Source organism: Nuphar pumila, chromosome 6, assembly GCF_984573655.1.
Source record: "Nuphar pumila chromosome 6, dmNupPumi1.hap1.1, whole genome shotgun sequence".
In the NCBI taxonomy this organism is placed as follows: Eukaryota; Viridiplantae; Streptophyta; class Magnoliopsida; order Nymphaeales; family Nymphaeaceae; genus Nuphar; species Nuphar pumila.
Window position 1 is genome coordinate 73,863,327 of NC_143254.1, and position 9,223 is coordinate 73,872,549.

Sequence of the window (9,223 nt, forward strand, 5' to 3'; positions counted from 1 at the left end):
GGTGAGATACTATTTTGAAGAATGCATATACTGCGTATTCGAATATATATATCCGACGATAGTTACGAGGCGAGCGCGTGAACACCGAAGTGTCCTAGAGGGCTCAACCAAGAACTAAATCAAGATACTACTTCAGAAAGTATATGCTATATACAAACAATCAAATACTTGAGAGAGATGGTTTAATGAAGCGAACTTACTTCAATTTGAGGAAGAAACGACTCCGATTGCTTCAAACGTTTCGAACGAGGCTCGACTTCGAAAAAGGATCAACTTCGAACTTCGGACGAAAAAGGACTTGGACTTTGACTTTGAACCAAACCAGGTTCAAGTGAAGTCAACTGGGTTCAGACTTAGGTCAAGTAGGTTCAGACCTAGGTCAGGTGGGTTAGGACCAGGTCAGGTAGGCTCAGACCAGGTCAAGCAGGCTCAGGCTAAGTCAGGCAGGCTCAGACCAGGTCAGGTGGGCTTAGGTGGGCTAGGCTAGGTAGGGGAGGTTTGTTAAAGGAGGAGAGAGAGAGGGGTTGGCGATTTTCTAAAGGAGGGGGGGGTCCTCTATTTATAGGTTCTGAAACTTGGGCCCCAAGTTTCAGAATCCCCTCTTTACCCTTGGGCTTTTCTGAGAATCCCTTCCATGGAAGGTGCTGGAAGGAGCTGGAAGGCTCTGAAAGGTGCTGGAATATTCTAGAATCTTCTAGAATATTTTCTGAGAAATATTTCTGTGGGTCCCACCCATATTTCTGTGGGTCCCGCAAGAATTTCGGGTTTTCGGCGATTTTTTTCCGAAAAATTCTAAGTACGCCATTATCTTCGTATTGATGCCACTAAGAAAGTTGGCTCGCAGGAATCCTTTGATTTTGTTCAGATAGGAAGTTATGGCTTCCAGAGTGTTTGAGCATATATTCGCGATTCGACGAATATCCTAAGTGTAACTGGCTCGCAGGAATTGATTCGTTTCGCATTCTGAGAAAAATGCCATTTTTACTGGTAAATGCCTCATGAATTTTATTCAGATATTTTCTGAAAAATTGCGGGTCTTACATCATTACCCCCTTAAAGGAATTTCGTCCGCGAAATTCAGCTAAGAGTACAAGGTGAAGAGTTCAGGATATTTATCCCGCATATCCGATTCGGGCTCCCAAGTGCAATCATCGACTCCGTGATGTTGCCATCTTACTTTGACAAGTGGAATGACCTTTGTCCTTAGCACTTGCTCCCGTCGGTCCATGATCTCTACTGGCCTTTCTTCCACCGTCATATCCTTCTGGATGTCAATATCTTCATGTTGGATGACGTGGGAAGGGTCATGAACGTATTTTCTAAGCATTGACACATGAAATACATTGTGTATCTGTGTATACTGCGGTGGCAATGCTACTCTGTAGGCGGTCTCTCCTATCCGGCTCAAAACCTCGAAGGGACCAACGAATCTGGGGCTGAGCTTCCCCTTCTTTCCGAAACGAAACACACTCTTGGTTGGGGAGACCTTGATAAAAACCTTATCTCCAACCGCAAAAGTGAGTTCCCTACGCCGCTGATCAGCGTAGCTCTTCTGTCGACTCTGAGCAGTCAGTAGCTTCTTCCTGATCATGTGGACCTGCTCAGTATAATGCTGCAACACTATGGGCGAGTCCAAGGTTCGCTCACCCACTTCACCTCAATGGATTGGTGATCTACAGGGTCGCCCGTACAAGGCTTCATACGGTGCCATCCCAATGCTAGCGTGGTGGCTATTATTATAAGCAAATTCAGCCAACGCTAGGTGGGAATCCCAATCACCTTTCCATTCTAGCATACAGGCTCTTAGCATATCTTCGAGAGTCTGTATGGTTCGTTCTGATTGCCCATCTGTTTGGGGATGGAATGCTGTACTGAACTTGAGTTTCGTCCCCAGGGCTCTTTGAAGCTGCTCCCAAAAGTGAGAGGTAAATTTCGGGTCACAATCGGATATGATCGAAATCGGCACTCCATGGAGTCTAACGATTTCCCGAATGTAGATCTCCGCCAATCGTTCAGTTGAGTATCGAGTGTTGATTGGCAGGAAGTGAGCAGACTTGGTGAGTCTGTCTACGATCACCCATATTGAGTCATGTTGTCTCTTGGACCAAGGCAATCCAACGATGAAATCCATCGTAATGCCCTCCCATTTCCATTCTGGAATCTCGATTCGTTGCATTTTTCCACCAGGTCGTTGATGCTCAATTTTTACTTGCTGGCAGATTAAACACCTTGAGACAAATGTAGCCACATCCCGTTTCATACCCCTCCACCAGTACTTTCTCTGTAAGTCCCGAAACATTTTCGTACCTCCAGGGTGAATGGTGTATTTGCTGTTATGAGCCTCCTGGAGTACTTCCTGTCTTAGCTCAGGGTTATTTGGGACCCAAATCCTTTCTTCCATCCATATTCCTCCATCTTCTTTTAAATGGAAGAAAGTGTCATCTCTTTCGGCACGAGCTTTTAATTCCAAGTACTGGGGGTCCTTGAACTGTTCGGCTACAATGCGATCGAGGATCTCGATATGGATTGTCAGGCATGACAATCGAATCTTTCCTGGGTCAGCCAGGAATGGCTTCCAACTGACAAAATCCTCCATCAGCTTCCATTGTCCGGTGAGGCTGGCCAGAGTGCCAACAGTCTTGCGACTAAGGGCATCTGCTACAACATTCGCCTTTCCAGGGTGATAGGAAAGCGTGAATTCATAGTCTTTGAGGAATTCCAGCCATCGCCGTTGCCGCATATTGAGTTCTTTTTGAGAAAAGAGGTATTTTAGGCTTTTATGGTCCGACATGACCTCAAATTTCTCTCCATACAGGTAGTGTCACCAGATTTTAAGAGCGAACACTACCGCGGCAAGCTCCAGATCGTGAGTTGGATAGTTTTTCTCATGAATTCTTAACTGACGGGATGCATAGGCGATTACTTTGCCATGCTGCATCAATACACAACCCAGACCCGTTCCTGAGGCATCGGTATAAGCAATGAAGCCTCCCTGACCAGAAGGTAAGGTAAGGACAGGGGCAGTGGTAAGCCTCTGTTTGAGAACCTCAAAGCATTCCTTACACTGGTCAGTCCATTCAAACTTGACTCCCTTTTTCAGTAATTTTGTCATTGGTATGGCGATTCGGGAGAAGTCCTGTATGAACTTCCGATAATATCCGGCAAGTCCAAGGAAGTTGCGGACCTTAGTGATATTTTCTGGCTGCTTCCAGTCTATCACAGCTTCGACCTTCGCAGGATCTACTGCGATTCCATCTTTTGAGATCACATGGCCAAGGAACATTACTTTGTCTAGCCAGAATTCACATTTTGAAAACTTGGCATATAACTGATTATCTTGAAGGGTTTTCAAGACGATTCTCAAGTGCTCCTTGTGTTGTTCCTCATTCTCTGAATACACGAGAATGTCATCAATGAAGACGATGACAAAAGTGTCTAAGTATGGTTTGAACACTCGGTTCATCAGGTCCATAAAGACAACAGGCGCATTTGTAAGTCCGAAGGGCATTACTACGAACTCATAATGGCCATATCTCGTTCTGAAGGCAGTCTTAGGTATATCCTCCTCCTTAACTCTGAGCTGATGGTATCCAGACCTGAGGTCGATCTTGGAGAACACTCTCGCTGTTCTGAGCTGATCGAATAAGTCCTCAATCCGAGGCAACGGGTACTTATTTTTAATGGTTGCCTGGTTAAGCATCCGATAATCGATGCATAACCGAAGGGATCCATCCTTCTTCTTTACAAATAGTACCGGGGCTCCCCATGGTGACATACTTGGTCGGATGAACCCTTGTTCCATCAGTTCTTCCAACTGACACTTCAACTCACTGAGTTCAGCTGGTGCCATACGATAAGGGGCTTTGGATATTGGCGCTGTTCCAGGTAAGGATTGAATTCCAAATTCAACCTCACGAAGTGGCGGAAGTCTTGGCAATTCCTCAGGAAACAGATCAGGAAACTCTCGCACTACTTCCAAACTCTCAAGGGGTTGGTCGTTGGATTTTTCCGCCGAGAGACTCAACAGGAAGGCCACACAACCCTTCCTAAGGTATTTTTGTACCTTAAGTGCTGATATGAGCCTTTTTTGTGGAACTGGTTTGGATAACCGGTATTCCATCTTAGGTAATCCGGGCCGAGATAGAATCACTCTGCCCTCGCGGCACAAAATCTTGGCATTATTCTGAGCCAACCAATTCATTCCCAGAATGACATCGTACTGTATCATATCGATCAGGATGGCGTCAGTAGGCAAGTGTTGCCCTGCTATCTCAATATCCAAATTTTTCACACACCGGATACATTTGGTGCGTGAACCCAACGGGTTATATACTTCGATCATTTTATCAATCGGTTGCACCGAGGCGTGGAGTTGTTCGGTGAAATCGTCGGAGATAAACGTATGAGTAGCACCACAATCAAACAAGACGTAAGCTGCATGTCTATTAACAGGTATGGTGCCTTCAATGAGGTCACCGGTTTTGACTTGTTCAGTCGTTACAGCGTATACACGACCTGCAGCAGGCCTTTGTTCTTCTCTAGGTGGGGGTCGTTGGACTTGTGTTCGTTGTGGTACTTGTTGAGAGGGTCCGGCAGATCCGACATTCCTCCTCTGCTCATCAATAAGCTTCTTCCTGCATTGTCTTGCAATGTGGCCCACTTTGCCACAGTAGAAGCATCCACCTGTGTCACGTGGACATGGTCCTCTTGCGTGATTAACATGGCATTTTGGGCAGTTTGGGTTGGACTGCAGGTTGTTTGGAGCCATGTTCTGCCTTGGCCTTACAACTTGTTGAGTGTTGTTCCCACCTTGGAACCTTTTCTTCTGAAAGGGTTGTCGTGAACCCTGGCCACTTGGAAACATTCTCTTCTTGTTCCCACCATCAACTATGGGCCTTTTTGCTATGATCACTTTTGATCGCTCCCAATCCACTTGTATTTTTGAAGCTGCTGCCACAGCCGTTTGAAATGTTTGGGGCATGCTGGTGATAACCCGTGACCTTAGCCCTTCTCGCAGTCCATTGATGTACTTGTCGGCCCTTTCTTGGTCGGTCTCAAATAACCGGAAGCAGTACCGTTCAAGATTTTGAAATTTGGTGGTATAGTCAATCAGATTCATGCCACCCTGCTCCAATTCCAGAAACTCCATCTTCTTCTTGTTTCTCGAGTGTAATGGAAAGTAATTATCCATGAAAGCTCTCCGGAAGTCAGTCCAAGGAATGACTTCAACTTCCGAGAACTGGATAATCTTAGTGGTATCCCACCACTTTCGTGCATTGTCTTTCAGCCTGTACGTGCCAAAGTTGGTCTTCTTTTCTTCTGGTACTCCCAGCACCAGGAAGGCACGTTCGGTCTCTTCGACCCAACTTTCTGCAAGTTCAGGATCGGCTCTACCAGCGAAGACTGGTGGATCGAGCTTAAGGAATTTTCATAGGTTATTCCACCAAGGTTTTCGCTTCGAGGTGCGACTGGTTCTGGCCTTGTTTCTCGAATGGCAGTAACCAAATTGTTGAGTGTTTCCAGCAGAAATCCTTGAGTATGGGACTCCTCGCTTGGTATGGTTCTCCTCGTTGTAGGAGCCATTTATCTACCACATACAAACAACGTGTTTTAGTTTCACAATGTATATATCGAAGCAAAGTTTTATTTACTTAATATACATCACATTTACACAAGCATCGCCTTAAACAAAACGTCATGCCGCACTGGCAGACTTTTAGGCGTTGAGAAACTAGGTACATGAGTCTATTGACTCCAAAACACTACCAGTCTCTTCTAGGAACTGGATTTCTTTCTTGACCCAAAGAACCCGAAGTATCGTTTACTTCCACATTGCCTTGGTGGAGGCACAACTAGCTTTGGCTTGGGCGGCACTTCCGCACTCTCAAGCGACTCTTGTGGATAGATCAGTGATGCCGGTCCACTTGCCCATTCAGTGGCATCATGGCTTGGAGAATCCGAGACCATAACGGGATGATATAGGTTGTATCCCTCTTCCTGGCCATTCAGACTCGGCGTTGGTGTAGCCGCTCTGTTGCCCCATATAATAGTACTTTGATTCGAGGAATCTAAAATCATAATGGGATTATAGAAGGAGTTGTTGCATCCCTCCTCCCAACTGTGCAAGCTAGGCGTACATGATGCCTGTTGATAGCCTTGCGATTGACCAAATCCCTCAAGGAAGTTCAAGTCAAATCCTACCAGAGATGATAGTTCATCAGAAGTTGCTGGAGTACGGCTACTCTCTCTACTGGAGTAATGTGGCCCACTAACACGCGAGGTCTCATCCCTAAGACTAAGCGATCCCCGCCGACCCATATCGGCGGTATGCTTCATTTGGCATTCGTTGACGGAATGCCCTTCTTCCCCACAATATTGACAGTCTTGGACTTCATATGGGCATACCCACTAATCGTGCATGATCACGCAACGATAGCAGTATCCTCGGGAGTCGTGAGTTGCCATCTATATAAAGATGCACCCAGATCAGAACAAGAAGTATAAAATATACTTACAGTGCGATATATTGGACAAGTCGGATCTCAAACCAGGTTTCTCAGACTCTTGCTTTGATACCAATTCTGTAACGCCCCGGATTTTCAAAACAAAGCTAAGTTAAATTTTTCATGGATTTCTTTTTTTTTTTTCTTTGCAGCGGAACTTAGAAAAGCTTTTAGCAGCGGAATAAGACGATAATGAGTCGTCGGTTTTAGAAAACTCCGAGCACGTTGCAGGTATGTGGCCAAGCAACTCATTGACCACCAAAGTGTTCCATTTTATCGAAAGCACATGTTTATTACAACACTACTGCTTAGAAAAGCAGTGGAGGTTCAATAAAAAGGAAGCAGTACAACTCTGTCTAGAGAAACCCTGGAACTTGATGCCGCCTTGCTCCGCATATCGCCACGTAGGTTCAACACCTGAAATCCCCATTAAACGGGGTCAGAACCACTGATGGTCTGGTAAGTAGGCAAACACCTATCTATTCAACTCAAGTAAATGCATAGACCACTAAGGGTCGCAGTTTGTAATACGACGCTCAAGCCTCCATGACTTAGCGTATATCGCACAAGCCTCATCAGGGCTATGAGTTGAACATCCACGCAAGTCGTCATGACTTCGCATAAGCCTCTTCAGGGCTGTGAGTTAGAATAACCTCTCAAGTCTCTACGACTTAGCCTTGACTTCCTCAGAGTCACGAATGGATGTCTAGCTCAAGCCTTTATGCTTGGCACATCCGTATCCTACGAATCTAAGGACAGCTCTCCGAGCTTGACTTAGTCGTACGGATATCAATGGGGTTCTTTCCCAATCGGTCCAGTAGTATACCGACTATGACACCTTCACAAAGGTTATGCAGGACTGACTCAACAACGTCATCCACTCATACATTCAAAATAGCGTTGTACCTAAGCCAATGCTTTGTTTCGATAATTGCACCTCCCCCTGGGCTTAGGGGACTCATATCTGGGCGACAACGCGACGATCTGGGGGTTGATTATTCTATGTATTTTAGATACCCCAGAGGCCTGTTGACCCCATCCCCCTAGTAGGACGGTACAGCATACCGGAAGAGATCCTTACTAGGTATCCGAATGCATTCTGCTACTGCAGTAGTTGGGTTCAATCCTTAGATATTTAAGGATAACCACGACCTCCATACCTCTGAGTGACGAAGGCCATCAATGAACTCTATCAGGTTCGGGTGAAATATATGTCACTCAAGGCTGCGCCATCACCGTCTTCCTCGGTGAGAAATTCTGAAAGGGGCATGCCGGTCTTACAATTACTTGACGAACATTGCATGCCTATAGGGCAGCCTTTGAGAAGTATGTACCCGACCCCAATCAACCACACGGCTTTCACCGTGGAATAAAGGTTTTTATTCATATGTATGCTTAACTCTGCTCTCGGCACTTCGGCCTTGACGAGCACTTCACCTCTTTCGGTGGAAACAACACACTCCGGCTCAGCGGCCCTTACGAGTCTGGCTGTCTGATAATTCTTAATGAGCATGCACATGACTCGATCTCTACGGATCGGCTACTCGGCGTATTTTTACGCAACGAGCTCAGGACCTTGTCAAGGCGCTACCACTACTTTGGCGCAACGACTCTTACAAGTATGATGCCCTTGCAGGTGTCAGGGAGACGAGTCATTCTGACATTGTTCCCACAAAGGACATCATTGTGCCACTTAACTGGTTTTGGCAGCTCTTCTGCCAACCATTCTGTCAACACCTTCTCTGCTCTACCGGCAGTGGTGCGACGAACCCTTCTACATCGTAGAAGGCGTTCCATAACTGGGTAGCACCTTTGCTACGTTCTTTCTGAGCCATTCTTAGCTCCTTCAGGAATTTCAGCAGCACTTCCTCTCTTTTACGGAGAAAGCGTGCGTTTCTTTTATCCGTTTCAGCGGCATCTCCCCTCTTTGGTGGGAAATCGCTACGCTTAACTCGGGAAATGGATGCGCACCGTTGTGCGTACTTTGCATCCATCAAGGTTGCAGGAACCTTGGGCCATAGCCAGGCCATACGTAATTGATTTCGTCTTTACGTAAAGAGCATTTTGCCAAAAGGCGAAGCCTTTCCAATAGGGGCTTCATTCGTCAAGCAGAATCTTGTACGAGGAGCGGTAAGGGAATCGCATGGGCGATTTTGGAGTTGATCTCCGTTTGAACGCTCACTTACGCGCTATATATGTAATATAAGCAGAAGCCTGTGCTTTATACAGCGGCGGCGTAAAGGAAATGCATATACTATTGTTCAGGGTGTGTAACTGAACGAAATATTCTACATATATAACAAAACAGGAGCCTTGGCATCGTTCGACGCGACGGCGTAAGTAAATACATTGCAGAAAGCAGGAGCCTTGGCATCGTTCGACGCGACGGCGTAAGTAAATGCATAATCGGAAGTGCAGTAATCGGAAGTACAGAAAGCAGGGAGCCTTGGCATCATACGACGCGACGACAAAGGTAAATTACATGGCCTGTGCGATATAAGACGCGTCGGCAGTATCAGCAGATATACACCTAGATCTGTATCCAACGATAGTTACGAGGCGAGCGAGTGAACACCGAAGTGTCCTAGAGGGCTTAACCAAGAACTAGGGTGAGATACTATATTGAAGAACGCATATACTGCGTATTCGAACATATATATCCGACGATAGTTACGAGGCGAGTGCGTGAACACCGAAGTGTCCTAGAGGGCTCAACCAAG